This window comes from Scylla paramamosain, chromosome 22, assembly GCF_035594125.1.
Source record: "Scylla paramamosain isolate STU-SP2022 chromosome 22, ASM3559412v1, whole genome shotgun sequence".
Classification (NCBI taxonomy): Eukaryota; Metazoa; Arthropoda; class Malacostraca; order Decapoda; family Portunidae; genus Scylla; species Scylla paramamosain.
The window spans coordinates 7,468,307-7,487,500 of NC_087172.1; the positions used below are offsets into that span (position 1 = coordinate 7,468,307).

A 19,194-nucleotide genomic window follows, 5' to 3' on the forward strand; every position below is an offset into this window, starting at 1 on the left:
TCTTTACAACCGTCCAGCAGTCTCTGAATTTGAAGTAATATTAAATTATTTATTTGCACTAGATAGAATAATTCCTTAGTCATCTACCCTATCATATAATTGTAATAAAACTATATGTCTTAAAGTACACACACACACACACACACACACACACACACACACACACACACATATATATATATATATATATATATATATATATATATATATATATATATATATATATATATATATATATATATATATATATATATATATATATATATATATATATATATATATATATATATATATATATATATATATATATATATATATAATGAAATATATGAAATACAGCAAAAAAAAAAAAAAAAAAAAAACAGTGAAAAATAAGGAACCTAGCGTTGTGAGCAGTCTTAAAAGTAAGCACCAGGATGTCATTAATTAAGGTGATATACGTTTCTCACTGATCCTAAAAATAAATAAATAAATAAATAAAAAAAAAAAAAACTCAAAATTAAAGATTCCCAAAGTTGGTCTCTGCCTTCTGCTTAGACTTATGCTTATCTCTTAAGCGGTCTTCAAGTTGTGTTGAGACTCAAGTCCCAGTATGAAATGGTGAAAGAATAAAACAGTAAAATTTTATATTTCTCAATTTTGAGTTAATAGTGCAATCTTTTTACATTTTTTTTATTAAGTAAAAATTATAATTTGTCATTGATTTTGTGAGAATATGAGCGCATAAATCTGTGTTTATTAATAAGCTATTTAGATCCCGCGCAAGGCGGGTATTTTCTCGCAGTGTTTGCGTTCTTGAGCCAGTGTTGCCCTGCCACTCCCACTCAGCAGCGCCTCCTTTCCTGTCCTTTTTCTTCAGTATGGAGGAGGAGATGACTCCCTAAGGCCGAAAAGACCAATACAGGAAGCCCAGCTGGATCGATGGTGAGACTTTCCCAACTCGTCCAGTCAGTATATGAAGGAAGATGTAGCCTGGCACACACACACACACACACACACACACACACACACACACACACACACAAAAAGCTGCATGGGGCTCTGTTACTAAGAAGGTAAATGAGACACGACAACAACAGGTCACATGAAGGTCCAACGTCACCATTGCTGCAGAGATGCATTTCCCATTGGCTAAATATCACTTTAATTATTACTTTAATTACCAGCGTCAGTGCATCATTCCTTCCTGTGGGGTTCTCCAAGGCATCTCCCGCCAAATATGTCACAAGTAACACTCCTGCAGGTCTAATCTATATATGTTCAATAGTTCAGAGTCACTCAAGTCATCGAGAACATCCTTAATGATAATTCTTGAGGTGGCGGGCTCTGGCTCGACGGTCGGCCATCTTTGTTTGGTTAACTTAATCTTACGTAGCAGATTAATAAGATTTATTCATTATTAACAAGAAAAAAAAAACTTAAGAACCAGGTTAATAATTTCTGTAGACTGAATATAGTCGTAGTGAGAAAGCGAATAGTTCCAGAATATGGTCTAAAGCTGCAGGAAAAGAGCCTCTGCAGTACGCACGATGGAGCTCCTTGCCCGGGTGTGTTGGCTGGTTCGTTTGTTATGAGAACAGTGAAGGTTTTATTAAGATAAGAGTTAAAAACGAAGGTCTGGAAAGTCCACTTAAACCCTTCACTGCAATGAACAACAATTCAAAGCTCTAAAATCAATGTATGAAATCACTATAGGCATTTCTAAGAAAGAAGGGGATAAAACTGAATAGATACTGCTATGTCTAGTCCTTACAAGGTTCGGAGGTGGTCGTATAACAAGAAATGTATTAGAATGGTTAGTGACTGAGGAAATGTCACGAGGGGGGTAGGGATGTTGTGAATGTTGATTGATGTTTCTTTCTGTTTTAATTAAATGGTTTAACTTTTGAGGTATTTAATTTATAGTTGGTACTGGAAGTTGCTGTTGATATATATATATATATATATATATATATATATATATATATATATATATATATATATATATATATATATATATATATATATATATATATATATATATATATATATATATATATATATATATATATATATATATATATATATATATATATATATATATATTATTCGCAATTATATTTCTAGAAATTAGTTCTGTTACCTTAGAGTTATGGGACCTCCTATACTGATAACTAATGACAACTAATCAGTTCATGATAAAAAAAAAAAAAAAAAAAATGAATAAGTTATAACAATTAATTAGTGCCTCAGGGGTTTACCTTAATTTTTGGTGGAAAACATCCTAATTGTTTAGCTGTTACATTCAATCATTGGTGTTTGACTCCTACCTTATCAAAGACAATATTGCCTAATCTGTTTACATTCTAAGTTTTGTTTCCTAACTGGGAATTTTACACCCTTCTTCTCTCTGTGGACAGCGATGTCAATCAGTCTCTCAAATAATTAATACATACAGGCCCAAAAATGGATATTTTCATATGAACAAAGCCTTCAAACAATACAGGGTTTCGGGCCCTGACGACCGTACCTGTGGACAACGATGTCAATCAATCAGTCTCTGACGCCGAAATCTCGCGCCTAGGATTACATACTGGCCGCCGATCATCCCAGGAATTATTCCTCCGCCTAACTATAAGACATAATTTTGCAATATCCTTAATAGTTTATCACCCTTTCACATTCACAAATTCTTCTTGAACATTTTTGCTAAAGGTCCTACGTACTCCTGGATTCTAACACTGTCTATTAATAATTTTTGGATCTAAAAATTAACAAAGAATTTTTCTCAAAATACATAATATCATCAATTCTGACATATTTCCTCTTAATCTACAAAGTTTTGTGATTGGGATTTTTCATGTGGTTGGCCCAGCAGAAACAGGGATTATGATTATTTTCCTTTGTAAACCAAAGGATATTATGCCGCGCGCGCCTCCTTCATCTCCATACATCAACATCTAATTTAACAACTTGTAGATTACAATTTGATTTAATTTTCTTGTTCTAAAGTTTAATTGATTGCAAAAAATATATGTAGAATTTTACTTACGTAACCAAGAGGCAAGAAAATTTTTTATATTCATGAGCATTCCTTTAGGTTAAAAAAAAAATCTCGGAATTATTATTATATGGAGGTTGTTATCTTTTCTTTTTTCTTTTCTTCCTATTTGCAACTTTTTTCCCATAACAGAAAAATGAAACAAATATGAATAACAATGAGAAGATTAAAAGATTGTATTTTCACATGCTTTCCTCTCTCATAGATGATTAGCAGGGTTTTCATGGTTGTTTTTCCCATTGATGCTGTAAGTTCATCGTTAAATTATTACTAGGATTATGAAAACAAATTTGAAATTAATAACCTGTACTAGAGACTATTGAAATGAAACTCATTAAGTACTGTATTCATCTGCCTATTATCCTTAGAGTTTTTACGATTTGCGTCACCTACACACATACATACAAGTAGATAAATTATATAAAATAATAGATATGGTAGGTTATTTTCATCTGATTCCTTATTTTTTTTTCGTTTCCGAGGACATGGTGGGTGTCATGCTCGCCATTATAGTTTTAAAGTTCGCCAATAGAGGGCAATGCTAAACTATACGTAAACACTTATTATTCCAGCTAGAAGTCCTCCACCAAAGCCACAGTAGTTAGCCAGTTCATACTCAAACATCTGGGGCCTTCAATAATTTCTTAGTATTGCCAAATAATGAATAAGAGAAACAACAGCAAGAACAACAACAATGGTAGGGAAGATGGAATGGTAATGGTGATGATACTCGTAGTGATGGTGATGATGGTACCGCAGTGATGGTGATAGTAATAGTGACAGTACAGTAGTGTTAACGTGCTGATGGTAGCGGTGATGGTTGTGGTGGTGATGGTGATGAAACAGTGATGTTACCGTAATGATGGTGATAGTAGGAGTGATGTTAGAGTGATGGTGCTAGTAATGGTAGTGATGGTGATGGCAGTACGTATTTGTAGTGATGATAGTGATGGTGATGGTAGTCATAGTGATAATGATAGTGATGGTGGTGATGGTGATGGTGGTGATAGTAATGATGGTGATGGTGATGGTAGTGATAGTAATGGTGATGGTAGTGGTGGTGGTCGTGGTAATGGTAGTGGTAGTAGTGATAGTGATGATAGTGGTGGTGATGGTAGTGGTGGTAGTGGCAGTGGCGGCGGTGGTGGTGGTTGATAGTGAAAGTGGTCACCTGCCCCTCAGTCCTTGCCGGTAACACAATTACCTGAGGCGACCACAAAACACCTGACGTGGGGAGCCCCGGGCGGCGGAAGGACCCTCGCGTGCGCTCCTCACGAACACGCACACATACACACACACACACACACTCACACACACACACACACACACACACACACAGACCGGTGGTGCGTTAATAAGAAATTGTGATGCTATTAGATTATTTCCTACCTGCGTGTCCTGGGGCAATGGCAGAGAAAGAGAGAGAGAGAGAGAGAGAGAGAGAGAGAGAGAGAGAGAGAGAGAGAGAGAGAGAGAGAGAGAGAGAGAGGTGGGAGGATAGGAGGAAGTAGGAGAGAGGGAGGTAAAGATGAAGAAAAAAGGAAAAACATACTCTTTGTTAATAATCTTCATAATTTCCACTTTTTACCAACTTTTCCCCTCCTCCTTCTCCTCCTCCTCCTCCTCCTCCTCCTCTTCCTTCCTATCCTCTTTATCTCTCCCCTCTTTGTTTTCATTTAATCTTCCTTCCTCTTTGCATTCTTGAGCTACCCTCTTCCTCTCTCGCTTCCTCTCTCTCTCTCTCTCTCTCTCTCTCTCTCTCTCTCTCTCTCTCTCTCTCTCTCTCTCTCTCTCTCTCTCTCTCTCTCTCTCTCTCTCTCTCCCGTATAGCTGCAGCGTACACGTAAAGGGAAATGAAGGAGTAGTAGTAGTAGTAGTAGTAGTAGTAGTAGCAGGAAGAGGAGGAGGAGGAGGAAGAGGAGGAGGAGGAGGAGGAAGATGATAACAAGAACAAAAATAAAGAGGTGAAGGAAGAGAAGGAGGAAGAATAGGTAGGTTAAGAGGAGTAGAAAGAAGAGTAGGAGGAGGAGGGGGAGAAGGAGGTGAAGGAGGAGAAGAAGAAAAGAAAAAAAAATAATAATAACAACAAAAACAACAACAACAACATACGAAAATAAAAACACACAAAGGTAAAAAAACAAGAACAAGATGAAAGAAAGGAATGAGGAGGAGGAGAAAGAAAGCAAGAAAACGGAATAAACTGAAAGCATAAAATAACATCATGACTTTTGATAATTACTTTTGCTCAATGGTAACGTTCTTTCCTCGCGCTTGTTGGTTCGGGCCTCGACTCTCGCCTACCTTTATTTACGAGTGTAGTAAACATTTCCCTTTTACAACTGCAAGAAGAAGAAAACTATTAAGAGGAACAAAAGAAGGAGGAGTAAGAAGAAGAAGAGAAGGAGAAGGAAGAGGAGGAGGAGGAGGAGGAGGAGGCGGAGGAGGAAGAGGTGCAAAAGATAATATAAATTTTATTGACAAAGAGTGTAGATAAACAAAATAAAATTCTTTATGGTTTGAGCTTAACATTTTCGTAAATGATAATAATGATAAATTTAATTAATACAGACACCTAAAAACATAAAGGAAGAGGAGGAGGAGGAGGAGGAGGAGGAGGAGGAGGAGGAGAAAATACAGGTACAGGTTCAGTCTACAGGTGTCTTGATAGACTAGCACATTTTCTTAGATATTTCCCTATCATGTGGTTGTAAGAAGAGGAAAAGGAGGAGGAGGAGGAGGAGGAGGAGGAGGAGGAGCAGGAGGTACAGGTACAGGTTCAGTCTACAGGTGCGTCGGTAGTCTAGCACGCTCCCTTCCCTTCGCTTCCTGCAGTTAACAGCGGGAAGAAAGTAATTGAGTTAAACTGCCCACGTGCGCGGCTCTCTCTCCCTGCCTCCCTCTCCCTCAACTGCCACCACTACCGGAAAATTGGCTCTCCCCCCGCGGACACCTCACCTCCTCATCCTCCTCCCCCTCCTTCCTTCCTTCCCCCCCTTCCTCTCCTTCCTCGGGGTCCTCGGTTCAAGCCAGCACGCGCGGGGAGTGAGACAGGTAATCAAATCATTGGAGCGTTGACTGAGGACTTGGGATTTGCCACTCACGCTCCGAGAATAAAATAGACAGGGGGAGCCCGCAGCGCCAGGCACGTCCGCTGAGAGAGAGAGAGAGAGAGAGAGAGAGAGAGAGAGAGAGAGAGAGAGAGAGAGAGAGAGAGAGGCCGTATTCCTACACATTTCTTTATCTCATTTCCTAACACTCTGTACTGCAAGTTACGGAGATTTTCAAGGATGTTTTCATGAATCTAGTGCAAGTTTAACAAGAATTCTGCATCAACATAAAGAAAAAAAGAAACTCCTGGGAGTCTGACTAATCATCTCTGTGACCTTTGAAAACAGTCCCGATGAAAGAATGATAATACGGCAGAGAGAGAGAGAGAGAGAGAGAGAGAGAGAGAGAGAGAGAGAGAGAGAGAGAGAGAGAGAGAGAGAGAGAGAGAGATCCACGTTCCACTCCAGGCACTCCTATTTTCATGACGAAGATTCTTTAGGACAAGGCAAGTGTTTCATCACTCCTGCCACACTCCTCTTTCTTAACATGTGCAATACTACCATAAAATGCTCTCTATCTTCACCTTAAACACTTTACTGGTCACATTCTTTCTTCTCAACATTGAACTAAAACTCTTCTCGTATATCTAATTGCCACACACCGTGCAACACTACCGTACGACACTTTCTGTCTTCACCTGAAACACTACTAATCACTTTCTTCCTCCCCAACATTGCATTAAAACACTCATCGTGTAAATCTAATCACTTGTTCTTTTTGTTTCTTCATAGCCTAATAACAATCTCGATATTTGCTTATATAGATGCATAGCTAACTAAACGATCCTTTCTCTGTCCTCTGCATTCCCTCAGAACAAAGGGTCATCACTTGAGAGAAAATACTGTTAATAGCATCGCCATAAGATGAGACGTGATGTAACCGAGGCGAGACGGAAAAGTGAGTAAGATTGTACTGTTGAGATGAATGGAATTAGCTATAAATAGTTATAAGTACACAAATACATATATAGGTGAAAATATAGATAGTGAGATGAACAAAAATAAATAAACATAGAAAATAGCTAAAAGTCCATTCCACAATGACACAATCCGGGAATAGAGACGAAGAACAAGATTGTACGCACATTTAAACAACGACAAATAAATAAACATATCGAAAATTAGATAGATAAAATTATACAAATAAAAAGAAAATAAATAAAAATCCATTCCAAAACCGGGAATAAAGACGGAAACCAAGATAAGGACGGTGTGCATATAAATTAACATATAGATAATGAAGTAAGTCAAATTAATACATAAAACGTAAATGACAAATAAAAATCCATTCCATAATCACATAATCCGGGAATGTAGATAGAGAGCAAGGCTGCAATGTTGAAATAAAGAACAATAACAAATAATATATATACATAAGTATACAATAAAATAATTATATAAATAAACATATAAGTAGAAAATAAACATATGTAAAAAAAAAAAAAAATAGAAATTCCGTCTATTGTAACAGAATCTGAGGGAATAAAAATAAGATCCCCGAAGCAAGACTGTTCCGATGACGGTCACTCAGACGAGACAGCTTCAGGCAAGAGAAGACGCTTTTTTTTTTTTTAAACAAGTGGTGATCGTTGCTCGTGACAGAATCAAATTTTTTAGTTCTCCCTCGCTCACCCCGCCGCAGGAAAGGAGCAGGAGGTACGGGAGGAAAAGGAGTGAATGTGTGGGTGAAGTGTACTGCAGAGGAGAACGTGTTTAACGGGCAGTGGGGAGTGCACTACGGGGAATGGCGAGGCGTGGGTGAGTGTTGCTGTTTGTTTATTGTAAGCCAATTGAGGACACCATTTCATATTTGGCCTTTATGTATTTTATGTATTTCTGTCTGCTGTTGACATCTATTTCAATGGTACAATTTTGGGATAATGAAATCACATTAGCGTTTTCATCTGAGGGCAAGGTAAGTTACGTTAGGCTTAGATTCATTCACTTTACCAATTTCACTGCTTGTTCCTTCAGTGTATAGGTCACGATTTTTAAAGACGTTATATCTTTATGAAAAATAAAGTCAGTGTCTGGAGAGTAGTAGGTTAAGATTATTTCCATATAATCGCCCCATCTTAGTCTTCTGTATTCCCTTATTCTGGTGTGGAATGTGTTTTCATATATATATATATATATATATATATATATATATATATATATATATATATATATATATATATATATATATATATATATATATATATATATATATATATATATATATATATATATATATATATATATATATATATATATATATATATATATTATTTATTTATTTATTTATATATATATTTTTATTTTATTTTATTTTTTTCGTTCTTTGACTACCAGTCCTTTTAAATTTAATGCAGTGTTTAGTAAAGTGTCCTGCAAATATCTGAATTATAATTGCCTGAATCTTCACGCTCGTTACTTGATTTATATATTAGTGGGTGGCTCCAAGGACTTTGTAATCTGTGTACTAGGAGGATTGTCCAATCAGCGTTCAACTTTTGGCCTCGCCGCAACGGTGGCACCTCCAGCGGGCACAGAGAAACATTACTTCCGCTCGCCTAAGTTTACCATTACTCGTACCATTTGAGGGTTGATTTTTCTTGAGTTATCATGTCCACCAGCTGCACTGCATATTACTTGGCTGCAGAAGTGATATATTTATGCATTATGTTTAAGTGTGATAGAGTGAGTGTAATACTTACCGGCATTCCCTTCAGGTGATAGGTACAGTACAATCACCCAAAAAAGATGGTGACCGTCTCTTGGTAGCCGAATGTCCTGAAAGAACTCGTTCTTCACACGGAATTTACTAGCAGAATGAAAGCTTCCGACGGGGAGGAAGGGAGGCATGGGGAGAAATTAAACAGGAGAGGGTAGGGGGACTAGGGGAGGCATGGGGAGAAATTAAACTAGGAGAGGGTAGGGGGACTAGGCCGAGGGCGCGTGTGCTTCATGAATTGTAGGTATGAAAAAAAGAATAATGCTCCTTATGATCATTATTATTATTCTAATATTTGTCATCTCTGTAATTATTCTGAAACCAATAAGAGTAACAATATCACCAAATATGGACACAAGCTGAACAAACTGTCACACTCTTGCTGATTCCCCCGCCCCCTCCCCCCGCTCTCTCTCTCTCTCTCTCTCTCTCTCTCTCTCCAGAGTTGTATAGGAGGGAGAAATAGAAAGAGAAGCAATAAAAGGAAAGAAAACGAGGAGTACGGTAGAGATGAGTGAGGACGTCACAGACTGCTACTGTATTTAGAATTATCTTTTCTAATTATCAATGACAACTGTCCCCATACACACACACACACACACACACACACACACACACACACACACACACACACACACACACACACACACACACATTGTCGCTAAGATGGTAAAATTGTTTGCTGGGCGGTGACTTACAACAACATTTAGACTACACTGTATGGGACGTAAAAAAAAAGAAAAGAAAAAGTACACACTTGTCCTCGGTCTTCCTTGGTCCCCGTACCCCCTCCTATTTGATTCTTCCCCCCGCCGCCGCTCCGCCCCGTTAGAAGCTTTCTGCTAATTAAAAATCCCATGTGAGGAACAAGTGAGGGCTTAGAGGACACTCGGCTGCCAAGAGACGGTCACCATCCTTTTTTGGATGATCTAATTTGATTTCTACGTTAAGACGCCGTGAATAACAAATAAAGGAATCCGTGGGCCTCTGGGCTGAGTCCTTCCCGTGCTGCAGGATGGGTGGTGGTGGTGGTGGTGCAGCACGTGTGTCAGTCACCATGCAACACAGGGGAGGGTTCCCACAGGCGGCTCCAGACCCAAGGAATCCCCACCGCTCCAAAGCTCTTTCATCTCACCTACTACAACTTTCATGCCATGACTGATACTCCCACAAGTCCACAAGACTTGATTTTATCGTCTTATCGTTGTGAATGAGAATGGTCACATTAAAGTCGATATCGGTAATACTTTTTAGGAGTGAAATACTGTGTTCAAATATATCTTGTTTGCTCATGGCTGCACTGGGTTCCCATGGCATAGTGGATGTCTTGGAAACACTGAGTGTTGGACGCCAGCGTTCATATCCTATCAGGTACATAAAAGGAAAAAAAAAAAGAAATGACCTGGTAGAAAAATATGCACATTATTAAAAAAAAAACATTTCTTCTTTAATGTATATATTAAAGTGTACATATGATGGGGAAATAGACCAACTTTGCAAAAAATGTGTTGGGTCCTCATGGACCTCATGGAGGAAAAAGAAGGACCACCACCACCACCACCACCACCAGCAGAGGAAAAAGAAGGACCACCACCACCACTAGCAGAGGAAGAAGTAGCAGCAGCACCACCACCACCAGTACAGGAAGGAGGACCACTAGCGGCAGCAGAGGAATAAGAACGACCATCAGCAGCAGCAGCAGCAGCAGCAGAGGAAGAAGAAGGATCACCACCACCATCAGCAGAGGAAGAAGAAGGACCACCACCACTAACATGCCATGCCATGGGAACCACACCGCCATCAGAAGGACCAGCAGCAGCAGCAAAAGGAGGACCATCAAAAGCAACAGCAGCAACAGCAGCAGCAGCAGCAGCAGCAGCAGCAGCAGCAGCAGCAGCAGCAGCAGAAGAAGAAGAAGAAGAAGAAGAAGAAGAAGAAGAAGAAGAAGAAGAAGAAGCAGCCACCACCACAAGCAAAGGAATAAGAAGCACCACCACCAGCACTAGCACCAGTGGCAGAGGAACAAGAAGAAGCAGTACCACCACCAAAAGAGGAACTTAATAAGCAGCACCATCACCACCAGCAACAGGGAGAAGAGGAAGCAGCAGCACCACCACCAGAGGGACTTAAGAAGCAGCAGCAGCACCACCACCACCACCACCACCAGAGGGACTTAAGAAGCACCACCACCACCACCACCAGAGGGACTTAAGAAGCAACAGCAACAGCACCACCACCACCACCAGAGGGACTTAAGAAGCAGCAGCAGCACCACCACCACCACCACCACCAGAGGGACTTAAGAAGCACCACCACCACCACCACCAGAGGGACTTAAGAAGCAACAGCAACAGCACCACCACCACCACCAGAGGGACTTGAGAAGCAACTGCAACAGCACCACCACCACCACCAGAGGGACTTAAGAAGCAGCAGCACCACCACCACCACCAGAGGGACTTAAGAAGCAGCAGCACCACCACCACCACCACCAGAGGGACTTAAGAAGCAGCAGCACCACCACCAGCAGAGCAAGAAGAAACAGCACCACCACCACCACCACCACCAGCAGCAGCAGAGGAAGAAGGACCACTACAACGAGCAGCTGCGGAAGAAGAAAAAGCAGCAGCATCACCACCACCTGCACCATCAGAGGTAGAAAAAGAAGCACCACCACCAGCAGCAGATGATGAAAAAGAGAAGCACCACCACCACCACCATCACCACCACCAGCAAAGGAAGAGGAGGAAGAAGAAGAGCAGCAGCAGCTGCTGCAGCAATAGCAGCAGCAGCAACAGCAGCAACAGCAACAGCAGCAGCAGCACCACCACCACCACCATCATCATAATCAAAGGAAGAAGAAGTAGCACAACCAGCAGCAGAGGAAGAAAAAGCAGCAGCACCACCACAGCAGAAGAAGAAGAAGCAGCATCACCACCAGAAGAAGAATAAGAATAAGAATAAGAATAAGAATAATAATAAGAAGAAGAAGCAACATCACAACCAGAAGAAGCACTACTGAACTGACTCTGACAACTCCAAGCACCACCAAACTGACTGACTCAAGGAGGTTAAGGATAAGAAGATTAGAATAGGCCAGGCTAGTATAGGATAGGACAGGTTAGGTTACAATATTGTTAGTTAGGTGGTCCATGTCGATGCCAGGGACAGGGAGAGGAGGAAGAAGCACCATCACCACCAGCAGCAGAGGAAGAAGAAGTACCACCACCACCACCACCATCAGCAGAGGAAGAAGAAGAAGCACCACCACCACCACCACCACCATCAGAGGAAGAAGAAGCACCATCACCACCACCACCACCACCACCACCATCAGAGGAAGAAGCACCACCACCATCACCACCATCAGAGTAAGAAGCACCACCACCATCACCATCAGCAGAGGAAGAAGAAGCACCACCACCACCACCACCACCACCACCATCAGAGGAAGAAGCACCACCACCACCACCACCATCAGAGTAAGAAAAAACACCACTACCATCAGAGAAAGAAGAAGAAGAAGAAGCACCACCACCACCACCACCACCATCAGCAGAGGAAGAAGAAGCACCACCACCACCACCACCATCAGCAGAGGAAGAAGAAGCACCACCACCACCACCACCACCACCACCACCACCACCACCACCACCACCACCACCACTATCAGAGGAAGAAGAAGCACCACCACCACCACCACCACCACCACCACCACCACCACCATCAGAGGAAGAAGAAGCACCACCACCACCACCACCACCACCACCATCAGAGGAAGAAGAAGCACCACCACCACCACCACCACCACCACCACCATCAGAGGAAGAAGAAGCACCACCACCACCACCACCATCAGAGGAAGAAGAAGCACCACCACCACCACCACCATCAGCAGAGGAAGAAGAAGCACCACCACCACCACCACCACCACCATCAGAGGAAGAAGAAGCACCACCACCACCACCACCATCAGAGGAAGAAGAAGCACCTTTCACCATCAGGAAGAAGAAGAAGAAGCACCACCACCATCAGGAAGAAGAAGAAGAAGCACCACCACCACCACCACCACTATCAGAGGAAGAAGAAGAAGAAGAAGCACCACCACCACCACCACCACTATCAGAGGAAGAAGAAGAAGAAGAAGCACCACCACCACCACCACCACTATCAGAGGAAGAAGAAGAAGAAGAAGCACCACCACCACCACCACCACCACCACCACCACCACCACTATCAGAGGAAGAAGAAGAAGAAGAAGCAGCACCACCACCACCACCACCACCACCACCACCACTATCAGAGGAAGAAGAAGAAGAAGAAGCACCACCACCACCACCACCACCACCACCACCACCACCACCATCAGAGGAAGAAGAACCACCACCACCACCACCACCACCACCACCATCAGAGGAAGAAGAACCACCACCACCACCACCACCATCAGAGGAAGAAGAAGAAGCACCACCACCACCACCACCACCATCAGAGGAAGAAGAAGCACCACCACCATCACCACCATCAGAGGAAGAAGAAGAAGCACCACCACCACCACCACCACCACCACCACCACCACCACCACCACCACCATCAGAGGAAGAAGAAGCACCACCACCACCACCACCACCACCACCACCACCACCACCACCACCACCACCACCATCAGAGAAAGAAGAAGCACCACCACCACCACCACCACCACCACCACCACCACCACCACCACCATCATAAGAAGAAGAAGAAGCACCACCACCACCACCACCACCACCATCACCACCACCACCACCATCATAAGAAGAAGCACCACCACCACCACCACCACCACCAGCACCACCACCACCATCATAAGAAGAAGAAGAAGCACCACCACCACCACCACCACCACCACCACCACCACCACCACCACCATCATAAGAAGAAGAAGAAGCACCACCACCACCACCACCAACCACCACCACCACCACCATCATCATAAGAAGAAGAAGAAGCACCACCACCACCACCACCACCACCACCATCATAAGAAGAAGAAGAAGCACCACCACCACCACCACCATCATCATAAGAAGAAGAAGCACCACCACCACCACCACCACCACCACCATCATAAGAAGAAGAAGAAGCACCACCACCACCACCACCACCACCACCATCATAAGAAGAAGAAGAAGCACCACCACCACCCACCACCCACCACCATCAATCATCATAATAAGAAGAAGCACCACCACCACCACCACCATCATAAGAAGAAGAAGCAGCACCACCACCAGCAGCTGAGTCATAAGTCATCTATTTTGATAGGCATTATCATCTACCCATCTCCAGACTGCTGTTGTGCAAAGCCAGTACCGTGGCCAGTGTTAGCACGCCAATACAATTTATTTATTTTTTATTTATTTATTTATTTATTTTTTTTTAGGTCTAGTTTTCCCTAGTCTGTTAGGGCTGAGACGGTGCCTCCTGATGAAGGACTTTTGGATTTGGCATTTGGGAACCGTTACCCCGAGTGGATGCCCCTTCCTACCCTCGGACCGTAGCCAGGATTCGAACCCGTGCGCCTGATGACCACTTGGCCCCCAAAGCGCGCGCGGTGCCACTGTACCACGGCGGGCTCCCAGCACGCCAATACAATACTAACTATAATTACAGTACTAATTATTCCCTTTGGTGAAATGAAGTGAAGGGAAGGAAAGGAAAGGAAAGGAAAGGGAAAATAGAAATAGAGAGAGAAGTGAGGTGAAGAAATATGGAAAGTACAAAATATATGGGAGTCAGCATGCACAGGCTTACCTGGTTAACTGCCCATGCGATCTGGATGGTCATGTCTGGAAGTCATACCTTGGCCTTGGTATTAGTGTTATTATTGGTATTAGTGCAGAGCAGACTTGAATGTTTGCGTGATAGGTCAGGTAACAGGTAATTTCACACTGCATCCACTCTCACACCACACCACTGAATGATGCAAGGAATGACTGTGAGTACTCGGTCACAATGGCATGTTAACCATCAGGCTGGTACATAAGCTGCCGCCAGTACAGTACCAATGACACCTTTGGAAGAAGAAGAAGAAGAAAAAGAAGAAGAAGAAGAAGAAGCACCACCATCACCACCACCACTGTTGGAAGAAGAGAAAGCACCACTACTACCACCACCAGCAGAAGAGAAGCAGCAGCAATAGCAGCAGCAGCAGCAGCAGCAGCAGCAGCAGCAGCAGCAGCAGCAGCAGAGGAGGAGGAAGAAGCAGCAGCACTACCATCAGAAAAAGCTGATCACAAAAAATGAGTCCGAGTTGCGAGTTCCGAGTCTACCTCACCTCTCACTCCCCTAGAAATCTCGCAGTTGAAGCGAGAAAAGGACAAATCCATATTCCACTTAGAAATGGCAACTTGAATGCGAATAAAAAGCACCTCTCCCCACGTCCTTCAGTGTGACGGCCGAGTGTTTTACCCCTGTGGTTGCTTGGCGGCACTACATTCACGCAGCGACCACCTCACCATCCGGAGTGGACCGTCCTCCCAATAAAGAGTCCTTGGTAGTTCTCTTTCTCGCATTCACGTTCAGAAAACCATAAGGATTTTGAAAGAACGCTCAACCTAAAAACAACTTTAGAACAGATGATGCACGGCACTCATAATTTTCAGCTCTTAGTATATGTGATTTTATTGTTGTTTTATTCCCTTAAGTGTGAAATAAAAAGAAAAAGATCGAGTATTTAGTAGGTTGTTTCTGCTTTTTTTTTTGTTGTTGATGTCGTTCATTTTTTTTTCTTTTTTGTTGGAAGGATTGCTTAAGATTACTCCGTGGAAGTAATAACATGAATCACTAGCAATCAGAGAGGCACGTAAGGGCGGTGCAGCGCGTCCCTCGCCTCGCCTCCATCACCCTTCACTCTTTCCGTGGACATTAAATGAAAGTGTAGGACATTTCCCACTCCTTTTCCCATTTATTCATTCTCTCTTGGACACTTTCCTCTGCAGACATTTCCTCCTCCAGACAGCCTTGTAGTTATCCAGCCACTTACCTGATCTTACCTAACCTAACCTAACGTTACTCCAATATTGTTCTCTCTCACTCCAATATTATTCTTTCTTGCTCTAATATTGTTATCTTTCACTAATATTGCATTGTTCTCTCTCTCTCTCTCTCTCTCTCTCTCTCTCTCTCTCTCTCTCTCTCTCTCTCTCTCTCTCTCTCTCTCTCTCTCTCTCTCTCTCTCTCCGGGGCGCTACCCTTCCACAGACGCACAGTTCCCGGCGCCCCAGGCCACGGCAGCCGCTGGGAGCACACGGGTTAACCACAGGGGCAGAGATCAATGCTCGAGCGTCCCTCACCAAGCCGTCCCCGGGGTCAAAACATTCCCCCTGGGGTCGCTCTGGTCACGTCCCCCTGTCATTGCGTGTACGGGATGGCGGGATGGCACTGCGCGCGCGCGCATGTGTGTGTGTGTGTGTGTGTGTGTGTGTGTGTGTGTGTGTGTGTTTGGTTTTGTATTGTTGTCACTGGAATGTTACTGTGTGTGTGTGTGTGTGTGTGTGTGTGTGTGTGTGTGTGTGTGTGTGTGTGTGTGTGTGTGTGTGTGTGTGTATATTTGGTTTTGTATTTTTGTCACTGGAATGTTACTGTGTGTGTGTGTGTGTGTGTGTGTGTGTGTGTGTGTGTGTGTGTGTGTGTGTGTGTGTGTGAGAGAGAGAGAGAGAGAGAGAGAGAGAGAGAGAGAGAGAGAGAGAGAGAGAGAGAGAGAGAGAGAGAGAGAGAGAGAGAGAGAGAGAGAATATTAAAATGAGAGGAATATTATTAGTGAGAGCAATATCATGAGAGAGAGAGAGAGAGAGAGAGAGAGAGAGAGAGAGAGAGAGAGAGAGAGAGAGAGAGAGAGAGAGAGAGAGAGAGAGAGAGAGAATATTAAAATGAGAGGAATATTTTTAGTGAGAGCAATATCATGGAGAGAGAGAGAGAGAGAGAGAGAGAGAGAGAGAGAGAGAGAGAGAGAGAGAGAGAGAGAGAGAGAGAGAGAGAGAGAGAGAGAGAGAGCACAATATCAGAGCAAGAGCAGCAGCAGCAGCAGCAGCAGCAGCAATAGTGTTAGTCAGCGTGAGTGAGTGAGTGTGGTTGGGTTGGTTAGGGCTGGTAGTGGACATCCGGGAAGTGTGTCATTACGGATATCTTTACTCCATCCACAGCCGTGCTCTGGTGTCGGGAGCTTCCGCGCCACGCCTGCTGATCACCGCGAACTTGCTATATTGTTCCTCTCTCGTCTTGTGTCACTCATTGCAAAATTGGTATTCTGCTCCTACTTATTTCTTCACCTCCTTTTCGTCTTTTCTTTCCCCGTCTCTTGTCTTTTTTCCTCACTGATTGCAAACTGCCTCACTGATTTTGCCTTCTGTTCATCTTTTCTTTCCCCTCTTGTTTTATTCTCACTGATTGCAGACTGCCTCATTAATTCCTCCTATTCGTCTTTTCTTTCCCCATCTTGTTTTTTTTTCCCACTGCTCGCAAACTGCCTCATTGATTTCACCTCCTGTTGTTCTTTTTTTCCTCCTCCCTTCTCTTTTCTCACTGATTGCAAGCCTCGTAATACTATCCTTACAGATTCAATTCACTTTTTTGTGCCTTCTTTCTTGTTCTCTTCTCTTTTCCCACTGATTGCAAACTTGGTATCCTGTCCTCACTAATTTCACCTGGTCGTCTTTTCTTCCTCTTGTGTTTTTTCCTCACTCATCCCATATTCTGAAACGCTCTGCTCTCTCTCCGTGACTATTTTCAAAGCCCGCAGAGATGATTAACCTGGTCCTCAAGAGTGTTTCTCCAGTCCATAATGTAGAAATCTTGTTAATCTGTCACTAGAACCATAAAAACATGCAGTAAAAATACCGTGTATCTTGAACTGCATGTAGAGCGTTTTGAAAGATGCGGCGCGGAAGTGTTTCAGAATATGGTTCATTGTATGTTATTCCTGAGGATTGCGAAGTTAATATACAATTCCTTATCCTCCTTTTGGTTCCTTTCCTCTGTCTCTTCTTACTGGTTGCAGGTCACATATTCTTCCATTACATATTTCATTCACTCTTGTCATGCGTTCTCTCTGTTCTAACTCGTATATTCTGCCTTATGCTTGATGACCTCCCTCACATGTTTCACCTCTTTCTCCTCTTTTCCTTCCTCCTCTCTTGTCTTTTCTCGCTGATTGCCAACCTCATATACTGCCCTCACAAATTTCACCTCTTGCTTCCGCTTTCTTTTCTTCTCTCTGTCTTTTTTCATTTGTATAGTCTATCTTATTCCCAACGTGCTCTTACAGATTTCTCCTTCCTTCTCTCTTGTCTTTCCTCACTCCTATATTTTGTCTTATTCTTGGTGATTGCATACTTCGTATATTTCCCTTCACAGATTTCACCTTTTCCTCCTGTTTTGGTTCTCATTGCCTTCTTTCACTTGTACATTCTGATTTCTGGTCATTTGCCCCTATCCTTCTCACTGTTTTTTTTTTTTTTTCATCTCTCCCCCACTGGTCGTCTGGAAATAACGCGAGAATACAAGGGAAACTGCAAGAAGCCATCAGGCCTACATGTGGCAGTCCCTGTATAAAACATGCCGACATATTTCAACCTATCATTCAGTCCATAAAATCATATATTCTGTTTAGATATGTCTAGGCTTCTTTAAAATTCCTTATTGACTTATAAGAACAAAAAAAAAAAAAAGAAGGAAAGATGCAAGAAGCCATGAGATCAGACCTACACGTGGCAGTCCTTGTACAGTACACGCCTATCTTTTCCCATCTTCCATCCCCATCCGTGAACTCACTGTGCCTTTTAGAGCTCCCGTGCTGGCGTAGACTAGTGTCCCAGCCTTCCAGTAGCCGCGATAGTACAACAGTTACAAGCTTTCCAGAATAGGTTAGGTGATTCAAAATGGAGGTTTCAAGACACTCCTCAGTTTCTGGATAACCCTTTTGACAACATTCTTTGGTGACCTTCACTTGACCTTTGTTGTTTTCATCGTTTTTATTCCTTTAGACCGTATCCCTCTTACAATCAAGGTGTTGGGGGTACTGATACAATTTTCAAGGTATTCTGGTCGTTTTTGTGAAATGTTGCTTAATTTAGTGTTGTTTTGAAAGGGGTGGTGGTGGTGGTGGTGGTGGTGGTGGTTGTGATGGTGGTGGTGGTGGTGGTGGTGGTGGTGGTTTGATTAGTTGTTATGATTGGATGGTTAAATGGTTGGTTGGTTGGTTTTTGTTGTTGTTGTTGTTGTTGTTGTTGTTGTTGTTGTTGTTGTTGTTGTTGTTGTTGTTGTTTCCATTAAAATCTCCATGTAGTTTT

At 42.7% G+C, this 19,194-nt stretch overlaps 1 long non-coding RNA gene across 1 annotated transcript in view; it reads left to right on the plus strand.

The window, feature by feature from the left end:
* Positions 1–7,687: 7,687 nt before the first annotated feature.
* Positions 7,688–19,194, plus strand: part of LOC135111510 (uncharacterized) — a 128,255-nt gene continuing 116,748 nt past the window's right edge. The window contains exon 1 of the long non-coding RNA XR_010273758.1: positions 7,688–7,905. This is a non-coding gene — a long non-coding RNA (uncharacterized LOC135111510). The remainder of the gene's footprint in view (positions 7,906–19,194) is intronic.